General features: G+C 40.0%; 1 pseudogene across 1 annotated transcript in view; it reads left to right on the top strand.

Annotated features, from left to right (window-relative positions):
- Positions 1 to 13,836, top strand: part of LOC311187523 (protein LSM14 homolog B-like) — a 33,761-nt pseudogene extending 19,925 nt beyond the window's left edge. The window contains exons 2-3 of the transcript in view: positions 12,585 to 12,680; positions 12,873 to 13,836. The product of the transcript in view is annotated as a protein LSM14 homolog B-like (transcript). The remainder of the gene's footprint in view (positions 1 to 12,584; positions 12,681 to 12,872) is intronic.
- Positions 13,837 to 14,751: the final 915 nt, after the last annotated feature.

Here is a 14,751-nt window from a genome sequence, read left to right as displayed (position 1 = left end):
GTGGGGCAGTGAATATCATGTCATGCCGACTTTGAGATGCCTTCAGATCAACCAAATAGCAGTGTCAAGTGGTCAAGGACATTTCTGTCGTAATTGAGGGAAAGTGACAATTGTGGATTTAGATGAAGGCATGTTTTTAGATGTGGTAGTTTGGATGAAATTCCCTCCTTATGGTTTTTATTTTCTCAGTGAAATAGAAGGTATGGCCAACTTCTGAGAGTGAGAGGCAAGGAGATGAGGTGTTCAAGGAATTTTAAAGTTATAAATTATCATTACAGTAATTGAAGAGAGAGTTTCAAAATAGTAAATATCGTAAGTGTACTGGATACTATCTGGGACTTAGTTGAAGCTGATGCCTATGATTGTAAGTGCTACTGATCTCTCCTAATTTGATTTTTCACCAGAATCCTGCTGCTTCTTGACTTCAGGCATGGGTTCATCCAGACTTTGATATGGGGAAGTTTATGTGTCGATTGGCTCAGTAATGCTTGTATAGTAAATTAAGAATTGAATATAGGGAGTGAAGGGGCCCAGTGAAACATGTTGGAGGACTGTTGGGGGCACTAGTGATGGGCAGGGTGTGAAAGTACACATTTGTAGAAGTTTGAACCTATAACCCCCAAAGCAGATACAAAGACATAAAACTACTTTATTTCAATAAACATAATGTGGGAGAAAAAAAGAATTGAATACATAGGTGTACACACATTTGCAGATGAGGGGAGTGCACTGAGATGAGATATGAGTTAGAGGTGCTTGTGAAAATTGAACATTTTAGTTTAGTGGTTAGGAATTAGCTCCAGTCAGGAAATATATATGTGGGAGCCACCTCAACTATTAGTATCAGGTGAAGCCATGAGCTTCAATTATTACATGAAGATGATGAGCCTATGGTCTAGGGTGGGACCTAGGGGATGCTAACATTTAAAGGCACAGAAGAAACCTAGTCAGGAAAGAGACTGAGAAAGACATTTCAGAGGCATTGGAAAGTCACCAGGAGAAAAAAATAGAATCACAGACACAAAGGAAGGAGAGACGTGGTTCTTTAGAGAGGTAAGGTCAGATGAGACCAGAGAGATGTCTCTTTTGGGATTCACTAATTAGGACATCATTGTTACCTTACTGAGAGCTCTGTTAGTTGAGGCAGCTGGTGGTTCATAGGGAATGAAGCCAGACTGAATTAAATTGAAGTGTGAATCAAGGAAGTTTATTTTGTTTGATGGTACTTGATTTGAAAAAAAAAAGAGGAAAAGAGTTTGGTAATTGGAGGGGAAAATGCAAGGGAAGGTGACTTAGGGTGTGGGAAATACTTAAAAGCATTTTTAGAAAGAACAGAAGGGGGTGTTAAAAAAGGAAAATGTAAAAATGAGAGATGATCAGACAGATTTATACTTCAAATCTCTTGTTCTGAGGACAGCCATCCACGGATGTAATATTATCCCAGTTTTGCAGAGATGAAGCAACTGAAACTGAGAATTTCAGTCACTTTTCTGTACTTTCACAGTTTGTGAGAGGCAGGACTTGAACCCAATTTTAACTCCAAAATGATTGCACTTACACTAGTACTGTGTCACAAACATCTTGAACACTGTTCTCTCTTAGGACAAAAAAGAATGACATAGAGCTTCAATACATTCTTAAAAATTTACTCTTTTAAGATATGCAAATCAAGACCACAATGCGATGCCATATCAAACCTGTGGGAAGGGCCGATATTGAAAAGATCTGAAACAACAAGTGCTGGTGAGGATGTGAAGAGAACCCTCCTGCACTGCTGGTGGGAATGCAAACTGGCCCAGCCCTTGGGGAAAGCAGTGTGGAGGTGTCTCAAAACATTAAACAAGGATCTGCATTCAACTCAGTAATAGTACTCCTAGGCATCTACCCCAAAAATACAAAAACACTAATTCAAAAGGAAACTTGCACTCCACGTTTATCGTAGCATCATTTACTATAGTTAAACTATGGAAACAAGCTAAGTGCACCAGAACAGCTGAGTGGATCAAAAAAAAAAATAAAAAAAGAATATGTGGTACATATACACAATGGAATACTACCTAGCAATGAAAAAAGAAAACTCATGCCATTTGCAGCAACATGGATGGAACTGGAAGGGATAATACTAAGTGAAATTACATCAGAAGGAGAAAGATAAATACTGGATGGTGCAACTAATATGCAGAATATAAGGTAAGTAAATTAAGAGCCAGATTAAAAACAAGCTGAAAAAATAACCCTTGATAGCTGACTACAGAACTGAAGCACCATGTGGAGGAGGGAATGGGGGAAAGAGTAAGAACAAAGAGGGAAAGAAACACAAAGATCTATGATGGTGCAGTGTGGGTGATTTGGTGGTGGTTGCACTATGGTGATAATATGTGGTGGGGGTATCCAAATACTACCTTAATTAAAAATAATTAATGGGGCCTCCCCTGGTGGTGCAGCAGTTGAACACTGGGCTGCGAAGCTGCCCACAGCCTCTGCAGTGCCAGTTCCATCCCCAGCCGCCGGCAAGGATCCCACATGGTGCAACAGACCTCTCCTGCTGCACCCGCTGCTCCCCTTAGCAGTGTATTTCGTCAGTCTGCCTGTTCTGTTCCCCGCTCTGGCTCTGGTGAATTCTCTCACCCTCCCGCGCCTCTGACTGTACCCAGTGCTTGTATAAATAAATAAATAAATCTTTAAAAAAATAAAAAAAAATTAAGTTGTCTTTTTCTTAGTTATAAGAGTTCATTATGTTTTCTGGTGCACCTACTGTCAGATATACGATTTCCAAATCATATATATATATATATTCTGTGCATTGTCTTCACTTTCTTGATTTTGTGCTTTGAAGCACAAAGGTTTTCAATTTTGATAAAATCCAGTTTATTTTGTTTTTTCTTCTCTTGTTTGTGCTTTGGAATCATAGGTAAGAAGCCTTTACAAAGATTTACTCAGATGTTTTCATCTGAGAGTTTTGTAGTTTTAGCACTTATTTAAGTCTTTGATCAATTTTCAGTTAATTTTTGCATGTGGTAATAGGTAGGAATCCAATTCATTATTTTGCTTGTGGGAATCCAGCTGTCCCTTGTTTGTTGAAAAAGCTATTCTTTTCTTATTGATTGTTCTTGGTACCCTTGTTAGAAATCAATTGACCATAAATGTAAGGATTTATTTCTGGACCTTTGACTCTATTCCATTGATCTGTATGCCTATCTTATGCCAGTGCAACATTGTTTTGATTACTATAGCTTTGTATTGTAGTAAGTTATGAAATCAGATAGCTTGAATTAGTCCTCCAACTCTACTCTTCTTTTTCAAAATTATTTTGGTTCTTCTTTGTCTCTTGCATTCCTATATGAATTTAGGATCAGTTTGTTATATATGAATTTTAGGATCAATTTTTTTTAAAAGCCAGATAATATTTGATAGGGATTGCTTTGAATCGTTTTATCACTTTGAGGAGTATTATTATCTTATTATTAAGTCTTTTGAAAGTTCATTGAAAATGGGGTACCTTTGAATTTATTTAAATCTTTAATTTCTTTCAACATTTTGGTATTTTTTGGTGTGCAAAATATTGCACTACATTTTAAAACTAGAATTTTTTAAAAGCAGTTTTAGTTTCACAGCAAAATTTAGCTGAAAGTACAGGGAATTCCCATATGCCCTCTGCCCCCACATGCATAGCCTCTTCCTTTATCAACATCCCACAAAATAGTTTGTCCATTTATTACAATTAATGAACCTATATTGACTCATCATTAACACCCACAGTCGCTAATTTACATTAGGGTCACTTTTGGTATCCTGTAGTCTATGGGTTTTCCAAAGGTATGATGGCATGCATCCACCATTATAGTATTATATATAATAATATCCCTGCCCTGAAATTTATCAGAGAAGTACTGGCCTTATAGAATGAATTGCAAAGTGTTCCTTCCTGTTCTGTTTTTTGGAAGAGCTTGTGAAGGATTAGTATTAATTTTTCTTTAAACAATTGGGTAAAATTGCTGAAGCCAACTGATCTTGGGTTTTCCTGTGGGAAATGTTTTGTCTGCTAATTTATTTTCTACTTATCAGAGATCTATTCACATTTTGTGTTTCTTTTTTTTTTTTTAGTTAGCTTGATAGTTTGTGTATTCCAAAGTATCTGTCTATTTAATGTAGGTTATGTAATTTGTTGGCATACAATTAATTGGTCATTGTATTTCATTATAATATTCATATTTTATTTCTGTAAGATTTATTGATGGTCTTTCGTTCACTCCTGATTTTAGTAATTTGTGTTTGGTTTTTTCTATGCCAGTGTACTTAAAGGTCTATCAATATTTTGAGTTTTCAACCAACTAACTTTTGAGTACCATGTATTTTTTTCTACTGGTTTTCCTTGTCATTTGTTCTCACTCTAGTATTAATACTAATCTAGTCTTCCTTCTGCTCACTTTGGGTGAAATTGTCCTTTTCCTAGTTTCTTAAGGTAGAGGTTTACATTACTGTGTTAAGGTATTTATTTTACTAAAAATTTTTAATGTATTAGTTAATTTTTATTGAAGTGATATTGGTTCACAATACTGCATATAACTTAGGTGAATAAGCTCACACCTCCTCAGATGTCACCATACCATACCCCCACCACCAAAACTCCCTTTTGTTTTTTTAATATAGGCATTTGCAGCTATAAATTTCCCTGTGAGCATGCCTTTAGCAATATCCCATGTATTCTGTTAAGCCTTGCTTTCATTTTTATTCACCTCAAAGTATTCTTTAATTTCCCTTGTGAGTTTTTTCTTTGAATCATTGATTATTTGAGAGTATATTGTTTAATTTCCACACATTTGTGGCTTTCCTAAATTCTCTTTTGTTATTTTCTCTAATTTCATTACATAGTGCTTGGAGGAGATAATTTGTATGATTCCCATCCTTTTAAATGTGTTTAAGTTGTTTCATGACCTAGTATATTACCTGTCTTGGATAATATCCCATGTGCATTTAAAAATAATATTTATTCTGCTATTGTTGAGTGGGGTGTTCTGTGGATATCTGTTAGGTCAGTTCAGTTTATAGTGTTGCTCAATTTTTCTATCCCCTGGTTGATCTTCTACCTTGTGTTCTATCCATTGTATTAATGGATATGTATGTGTATATATATATATATATATATATATATATATATGTATATATTAAAGTCTGAAACATACTTTTTATCATTTTATGCCTGTATTTACATTAGTTTTTGTTTCGTCTATTCTGGGGCCTTTTCCATAGGTATATACATTTTAATTTTGTTAATTTTTTATAATGGATTGGGCCTTTTGTTATAAAATACCTTTTTTGGGGCCTCCCTGGTGGCACAGCTGTTGAGTGCTGGGTTGCGAAGCTGCCTGCGGCCTCTGCAGCGCCGGTTCAATCCCCAGCCCCCAGTCACCGGGTGAGGGTCCCACATGGCTCGCAGACCTCTTGTGCTGCCCGCTGCTCCGCTCAGCAGTATATTTCGTCAGTCTGTCTGTTCTGCTCTCTGCTCTGGCTCTGGTGAATTCTCTCACCTTCCTGCGCTTCTGACTGTACCCCAGTGCTTGTATAAATAAATAAATAAATCTTTAAAAAATAAAATAAAATACCTTTTTGGTCTCTATTAAAGTCTATTTTCTCTGCTACTGCTGTAATTACTCCAGTTCTCTTGCTTCTTTTTCCCTATTTTTACTGTTCATACAATATATCGTTTTTTTTTTTTTATAAATTTTATTGTTATATTCCCCATACAATTGCAGCCCCCCATTCTGACCCCAATCCCTCCCCTCCCGCCCCCGCCCCCCTAAAAGTGTCTCTGGTTCATAGTTTTTTGTTGATTTTGATTTTCACTTTCTTATAGTTATTCATTTTCCTGGTCCCTTATTTAAGTTTTCTAGATTCCTGCTATGAGTGAGACCATCCGGTATTTTTCTTTTTCTTTTTGGCTTATTTCGCTGAGCATGATCCCTTCCAGCGCCATCCATGTTGCTGCAAATTGCATGTGTTTATCTTTTTTGAATGCTGAGTAATATTCCATGGTATATATGTACCACATCTTCTTGATCCAGTCATCTATTTTTGGGCATTTGGGTTGTTTCCAAAGCTTAGCTATTGTAAACAGTGCTGCTATAAACATAGGGGTGCAGGTGTTCTTTGGAATTGATGTTTCTGTGTCCTTTGGGTAAATACCTAGGAGTGGAATTGCTGGGTCATATGGAAGCTCTATGTTTAGTAGGTCCAGAAATCTCCACACAGCTTTCCACAGTGGTTGGACCAGTTTGCACTCCCACCAACAGTGCAGAAGAGTTCCTTTTTCTCCACACCCTCGCCAACATTTGTTGTTGCTAGTTTTTTTAATATGTGCCATTCTCACTGGTGTAAGATGGTATCTCATGGTAGTTTTGATTTGCATTTCCCTGATGACAAGTGATGTTGAACATTTTTTCATATGCCTGTTGGCCATTTGCATTTCCTCTTCAGAGAAGTTTCTTTTAAGCTCTTCTGCCCATTTTTTGACTGGACTCTTTTCTTTGTTGTTGTTGAGTCTCATCAGCTCTTTGCAGATTTTTGTGATCAGTCCTTTATCATTAGTGTTGGGTGCAAAAATGTTCTCCCAGTTGGTGGGGTTTCTCTTTGTTTTTGTTATTGTCTCTTTTGCTGTGCAAAAGCTCTTTAATTTGATATAGTCCCAGCTGTTTATCTTTGCCTTCACTATCACTGCTTTGGGTGATGTGTCTGTAAAGATGTCTTTGATGTGCAAATCACGTAGTGTTTCGCCTATATTTCCTTCTATATATTTTATGGTTTCAGGTCTTATGTCTAGTTCTTTAATCCATTTTGAGTTGATTTTTGTGTATGGTGTGAGGTGGTGGTCAAGCTTCATTCTTTTGCATGTAGCGACCCAGTTTTTCCAGCACCATTTATTGAACAAACTTTCTTTGCTCCAATGCATAGTCTTTGCTCCTTTGTCAAAGATTAGTTGACCATAAATCTGTGGGTTTATTTCTGGATTTTCTATTCGATTCCATTGGTCTGTATGTCTGTTCTTGTTCCAATACCATGCAGTTTTGATGATTATGGCTTTGTAGTATAGTTTGAAGTCTGGGAGTCTGATGCCTCCATTCCCTTCTTTTTTTTTCAGGAGAGCTTTGGCTATTTGGGGTTTTTTGTGATTCCATATGAATTTCATCAATAATTGTTCTATTTCTTTGAAGAATGACATTGAAATTTTGATTGGAATAGCATTGAATCTGTATATTGCTTTTGGAAGGATGGCCATTTTAATAATGTTTATTCTTCCAATCCATGAGCAGGGGATGTCTCTCCATTTCTTTGTGTCTTCTTCTATTTCTTTTAACAGTGTTTTATAGGTTTCTTTGTATAGGTCCTTTACCTCTTTTGTTAGATTTATTCCCAAATATTTGATTTTTTTTGTTTCAATAACAAAAGGGATGGTCTTTTTGATTTCTTCTTCTTCAGATTTATTGTTTGTGTATAGGAAGGCTACTGACTTTTGCGTGTTGATTTTGTATCCTGCCACTTTACTGAACTGATTGATGAGTTGAATTAGCTTTTCTGTGGAGTTTTTGGGGTTCTCTATGTATAATATCATATCGTCTGCAAATAGTGATAGTTTGACTTCTTCTTTTCCTATTTGGATTCCTTGGATGTCTTTCTCTTGTCTTATTGCCCTGGCTAGGACTCCCAGTATTATATTGAAAAGCAATGGTGAGAGTGGACATCCTTGTCTTGTTCCAGATCTTAATGGAATTGCTTTCAGCTTTTCACCATTGAGAATGATACTGGCTGTTGGCTTGTCATAGATGGCCTTTATGATGTTGAGGTATGTTCCTTGTATCCCAAGAATTTCAAGGGCTTTTATCATGAATGGGTGTTGCACTTTGTCGAAAGCTTTCTCAGCATCTATTGATATTATCATATGGTTTTTATATTTCTTTTTGTTGATGTGTTGGATAACGTTGATTGATTTTCGGATGTTAAACCATCCTTGTGCCCCTGGAATGAATCCAACTTGGTCGTGGTGAATTATCTTATGGATACATTGTTGGATTCTGATAGCTAAAATTTTATTGAGGATTTTTGCATCAGTGTTCATTAGGGAGATTGGCCTGTAGTTTTCCTTTTTTGTGTTGTCCTTGTTCGGTTTTGGTATTAGTGTAATGTTGGCTTCATAGAACGTGTTTGGTATTGTCCCTTCCTTCTCAATTTTTTGGAAGAGTTTGTGAAGGATAGGCACAAATTCGTCTCTGAATGTTTGGTAGAATTCATTTGTAAATCCATCAGGTCCTGGGCTTTTGTTTTTGGGGAGGTTTTTGATTACCATTTCAATTTCGCTAATTGTAATTGGTCTGTTTAGGTGTTCTATTTCTTCTTTATCTAGCTTTGGGTGATTGTAGAGTTGTAGGAATTTGTCCATCTCCTCTAGATTGTTAAACTTGTTTCCATATAACTGTTCATAGTAGTTACTGATTATTCTTTTGATTTCTGCTGTGTCCATTGTGATTTCTCCTCTTTCATTGATGATCCTGTTTATTTGTGCTTTCTCCCTTTTTTCCTTTGTGAGCCTGGCTAGGGGTTTGTCTATTTTATTGATTTTTTCAAAGAACCAGCTCTTGGTTTCATTGATCTTTTGGATTGTTTTTTTAGTTTCAATTTCATTTATTTCTGCTTTGGTTTTTATTATTTCTTTTCTTCTACTGGTTTTGGGGTTTTTTTGTTCTTCTTCTTCTAGATCTTTGAGCTTCGAGATTAGGTTGTTTCTTTGCGTTCTTTCTTGTTTCTTGATGTGAGCTTCTATTGCTATATATTTTCCTCTTATTACTGCTTTTGCTGCATCCCATACATTTAGGATATTGGTGTCCTCCTTGTCGTTCAATTCAAAAAATTTTTTAATTTCTTCTTTGATCTCCTCATTAGTCCAATGGTCTTCCAGTAGTGTGGTTTTTAATCTCCATGAGGTAGGAAAGTTCCTTGCCTTCTTTTTATGGTTTATTTCTAGTTTGATGCCTTCATGGTCAGAAAAGATGGTTGATATGATTTCAATCTTGGTGTATCTGTTGATGTTTGTCTTGTGCCCCAGTATGTGATCGATCCTGGAGAATGATCCGTGTGCGCTTGAGAAAAATGTGTACTCCGTTTTTTTGGGGTTTAGTGTTCTATAGATGTCTGTTAAGCCCAATTGCTCTAGGTCTTTATTTAGAGCTTTGCTTTCTTTACTTATTTTTTGTCTTGTTGATCTATCCATTGTTGATAGTGGTGTGTTGAAGTCTCCCACTACGTATGTGTTTTCTCTGATGTCTGTTTTCAGAGAGGACAACAGTTGTCTGATATATTTTGGTGCTCCTTCGTTTGGTGAGTATATGTTAATGAGTGTTATTTCTTCTTGAAGTATTGTCCCCTTGATCATAATGTAGTGACCATTGGGGTCTCTTTTTATCTTTTTGAGTTTGAAATCTGTTTTATCTGATATAAGTATAGCTGTTCCTGCTTTCTTTTTTGGTCCATTTGCTTGTAGGATTGTTTTCCATCCTTTAAGTTTGAGCCTATTTTTATCTTTTGTAGCTAAATGTGTTTCCTGGAGACAGCAAAAGGTTGGGTTTTGTTTCTTAATCCAGGCTGCAACTCTGTGTCTTTTTATTGAAGAGTTTAGTCCATTTACATTTAGAGTTAATATTGATATGTTAACATCTGTATTTGCCATTGTGTTTGTCTTTCCTTTGATTTTATTTATTTATTCTTTTAATAACTTTTTTTTTTTTGGCCTTCTTTCATTGTTATTCGTCGCTCTGAGGTTCTGGCTTTAGGACTCCTTGTAGTATTTTTTGGAGTGGGGGTTTAGTTGCAATGAAATTCCGGAGTTTCTGTTTGTCTGGGAAGGTCCATATTCTTTCTTCAAAGAGGAAGGAGAGCTTTGCGGGATAGAGTATTCTTGGTTGGCATCTGTTTTCTTGGAGTCTGTTGACTATGTCCCTCACTCTCTCCTTGCCCGTAGTGTTTCTTCGGAGAAGTCTGATGTCAGCCTGATTGGTTTTCCTTTGAATGTTATCTGTTTCTTCCCTCTTGCCAGCTTCATTATTTTTTCCTTGTCCTGGATTCTTGGGAGCTTTACTATTATGTGTCTTGCTGTATTTTTCCTTTCGTCGTGGAAGTTTGGTGTTCTTCTTGCTTCTTGTATATCAATTTTCAGCTCCTTCTTCACATTTGGGAAGTTCTCTTCAATTATCTCTTTGAATATTTTCTCTGTTCCTACATCTCTCTCCTCTCCTTCTGGTATTCCTATAACTCTTATATTTCCTTTCCTCATGGAGTCAGATAGTTCCCGAAGTCTTTCTTCGTTCTTTTTCCTTCGTACTTCTCTTTCCTTTTCTGTTTTGGTTCTTTTTATTTCTGTGTCTTCAAGATTACTTATTCGTTCTTCCATTTCATCTATTCTGCTTTCATTGCTTTTCCCAGAATTCTTTAGTTCTTCCATTAATTCTTTGATCTCCTGCATTTCTTTTACTTCCCTCTTTAGGGACTCAATTTCTTTCTTCTGACCATTGTTTTCCCTCTCTAGGGACTCAATTGCATTCTTCTGATCGTTGATTATTTTTCCCTTATCATTGTTTTCCTTTATGACTTCTGTCAGTTTTTTAATCACGGCAATTTTAAATTCTCTTTCTGGAAGGCTCAGAAATTCTTCCAAGTTATTGTCGTTGCAATCTGGGGGCTGGCTTTCTTTTTGTGGTGTGCTTTTTCTCTGGAGAGTTGCTAGGTTGCGTGTGGTTCTTCTCCTCCCTACTGTCTGTTTTCTAATTTGCTGTATGCGTTGGGACACTGTGTTGTTGGGACTTGCCGGCATCTTGGGTGGGCTTCTCTGTTCCCCTCTGGTTCTTCCAGGAGTCATCTGTCAGTTTCAAGCAGCCTTTACTGGAGAAAGGTCCCTGTTCTAAAATGCCGATGTGGGGACACACTCCCCTGTGCGCCTGGTCTGCCCCGGCGGTGGGTTCCTGCTCCCCTCTGGGCTTGGACTGCAGGCCAGAGGGGGTCTGGCGTGGGCGTACTTCCCCCGCTCACCTCTGGCTCCTGAGGAAGCCTTCTGCAGGTAGTCTTTACTGAAGAAATGTCCCTGTTCTAAAATGGTGATGTGGGACACACTCCCTGCGCTTCTGGTCTCAGGCACACTCTTCTGCGCGCCTGGTCTGCCCCGGCTGTGGGTGCTCGCTCTCCCTGTGGGCTCAGACTACTTGTTCAGAAGGGGCCCGGTGTGGGCTAACTCCCCAGCTGGCCACTAGCTCCTTTAGTAGCCTGTGCTGGGGTCAAGTCGCTAGGTGGCACCAGAGATCTCTCCTAGAGCCCTTGGGGAGCTGATTTTCCACCCCGTGGGACAGGGAGCAGAGCGGGGATGGTAGGGTACACCTCAACGGCTTTGGGGTGCTGTGTCTGCCTTGTGCCCCACCGTCGTGGGGAACCCACGCCCCTAATTTCGTGCCCCGGGTCTCAGTTCCAAAGCCCTCAGTTCCAGGACGCGGGCTGTAGCCCAGATCAGTGGCGTGGGAATGGCGCCTTTTGAATCCCGCTCCCCTGCCTGGGCGCCTTGTTCCTGCTCACTCAGGGAGGGCCTCCGCCGTCTCCCCACAAGCCTAGGTCGCAGGTGCGGGGACCTGGGCAGCTGCAATCCGAGTGCCGCTTTCGCGCAAGCTTACTGGGCGGCCGGAGCTGTGTGCTGGTGCTGGTCTCCTCCTGGTGGGCGGGGCTCTCTTTAATGGCGCGTGGAGCTCACCTGCGCGGAGGATCCTGCAGGGTTCGCCTCAGCTCCCGTTCACGGGGTGTGGTGGCTGAAATAGTTCCTTTCCACTCACAGTCCCACTTGCTGCATCCGTTTTTCTTGTTGGGCGTTTTGGTTTGTTGTTTCCCTCGTCTCTGCCGGTCGGAGAGTGCCGCCTCTGTGGGCGGGGGAGGGGAGCAGGGTTCTGCGCTTCCCTCCCTTCTCGTCCTCTTTTATGGCAACTTTCTTCTTCGGGCAGTTTGCTGGAGTCGTCCGTTTATCTTCCGTGTCCCAGTTCTCACTGGGACCTGCCGCTTTTCCTCCCTATTAACTTTTTTTAATGGGAGATCTTACTCGCAGCGTCTCCTCGCCGCCATGTTGCTCCGCCCCCCCCCCCAATATATCGTTTTTATATATTTACTTTCAAGGATTTATGTCTGCTATTTTTCTGTGTATATGTTATGTATTTTAAAAACTACCCTGTTCCTTCATTTATCTCGTATTTTGTGTTGAATGGATTATTTTTTCTATTGTACTATATTAACTCACTTTTTTTTTCTCTTGGTATGCTTTTGAATTTTTTATTAATGTTTGCAGTATTCATCATAATTGTCATCTTAATCTGAAACAATGTCATTCATATTAATATTAATTTAATTTTCATAGTATATAAAAGGTTTTCTCAATACATCTCTGCTTCATACCCCTCTTTTGTATTTTTATTTCAAAAAGTTACATCTTGGTGTAGGTGGCGTGACTGCTTAAAGTGAGCAGTGAGTGGCAAGGCCCTGCAGAGTGGCCGCCACTGTAACCTGCTCTGCAGGCTTTCCTTACCTGGGCAGCAAGATCAGCTTCGTCTCCAAGGTGCAGATCTGCTACAGGGCATCCTTGGCACTGACAACATAAGCGACTCCTCCTAGTACTCACCAGTGTGAGGTCCTCTTGTACTGAAGACCAGCTCACAGAATTTCCCCCTACCTCCCAGGAAATTCATGAGTACCTCATTTTGGGGTGACGTGATATCAAAGATACTACTGCGTGTGAACCTCTGAATGCCCAGCACATGCTCTCTGACAGGATCCTGATGTCATTCATTCTACCCCGGGCTCAGTCTGGGCCTCCTACTTCCAGCCCTCTGTATCTTAGAGCTGCCATTCAGAGGGATGCTGCCCTACAGCCTGCCGGCCACCAGCTCCCTGCTTAGCCAGCAGTATGCGTGCCCTTTGAGCTAAAGAAGTTAGTAAGCCCTCTAGCCTCAGCTGCAGATTCCAGTCCTAGTTCTTCTCCATCTCCACAACCTGTTTCAGAACTTGACATGTACTCAGAGCCATATCAGCTCTCTGACAAGGGAGCTAATTTGCCTCTGTCCCAAGTGGCAAGAGCCTCATGGTGGAGCAGGCTGTGCAGACCAGTTCTGCTGATAACCTGAATGCAAGAAAGCTGTTACCTGGCAAGGGCATTGCAGGATGCAGGGAGGCAGTTCAACTGCCTCCCAGCCTCGCCAAGCAACAAGACTGCCAGTGATCAAGTTCAGCCAGCAGCAGTGCAAACTCAAAGACAGATGAATGACAAAAACAGAAGACCTCAGAAGAGGACATCAGGGAGTGGATGGCCAAGAAAACACTCTAGAGGGCAAAACTGCCTAATGTCAAGGAAAACACAGTGAAGTGTAGGGGTGACTGATGTTTTGAGAGGGAAACACCCTGTTCAACCAAGAGAATCTGGGCAAGGACTTTAAGACAAAACTGAACTTTAAAGACAAAAAGGCTGGGAGAAGGGAAGAGAAAGACCCAGCAGTGGAGATGTGGAGTGAGGGTGAGCCCCTGCCAAGGAAGACCACCTGGGACCCAAATGCTTCAAACCCAAGCCCTTCTTTGACAACATCTCCTCTCAACTCAAGAACAGTTCCAGGTAGACTATGTGGGTTGAAGAGAGGAAACTCAACAGAGACCTTTGGGGTGCCAGAAAGGTCTCTTCATAGTTGTAGTTTCTGTGGCAGATTTTGAGGTGGCAGGGGCAACAGTACAACCCTTAGCAACCTGACTTCTCACAGAGCTGGGACTGGCAGACTGTAAGGCTGCAGCTGAAGGCTCCTGCTGAAGCAGCACAGAAGTGAAGCTGGGTCTGTGAGGACATCAGGAGACACCGTACTTATTGAGGGAGATGTGGGTCTTGTTGTTTTATGGAGTTTGAAAAATTCCATTGCTAATACTTCTGTGTAGTACTTTGCTGAATTTCAACATGGTCTGAGCTAGAATCACTTGGTTGGGGGGGAATTATTCATGGATAGATAGTCTCTTTGAGGTGTTTCACCTGTCTTTCCTAATTAGTTATGCACAACCTAAATCTGAGGTTTTGGTGTTTTGCAAAAACAGTTTCCACAGCAAAAGCTTGATCCTTACTTTGTGACATTTTTTTGAAAGCTTTGCTTTTTAAAATGAAACAAATCTCATTTGGCAAATACAGCACCAAACACATCTCTGTTGCTCTGCTGAAACTTTGCTGCTACCTAGCACTCTAACAACCACTGATGGGGTCTTTGTAGTCAGGCTGGGCCAGCCCAGAGGTGTGTGGGAGGTGGGTGGGCCCAGGACAGAGGATCGTATTGTGTAATTAAGCCAGATTACCTTGATGCTGAGGGGATGGAAGGGATGAAGAATTCACGGAAGTATAAGACAGAGCCACAAACATTAGCTTGGAGCTGTGGCTCAGAGCCTGGCTTCCATAGGGAAGGATGTTAGGGGTCAAAGACCAGGACAAGACCCACTGTGGTGCGGTGTCCCTGCCAGCCTTGACTGGGGTTGTTCAGAGTTGAAATCAGGCCGAATACTCTTCTCTGTCTTATCCACTTAGAAACGAGCCAGTCTTTTTTTTTTTTTTTTGCAAGGTTGGTTGATTGACCAAGAGCATATTTCTTTTCAATTGTAAATAGTTTTGTGTTTTTGTTTTATAGGTAGATGGAAAGAGGGTGGAATATAAATTTGTTGTAT

This window comes from Talpa europaea (genome assembly GCF_964194135.1).
Source record: "Talpa europaea genome assembly, chromosome: X".
In the NCBI taxonomy this organism is placed as follows: Eukaryota; Metazoa; Chordata; class Mammalia; order Eulipotyphla; family Talpidae; genus Talpa; species Talpa europaea.
This window is presented reverse-complemented; position numbering and strand designations above follow the sequence as displayed.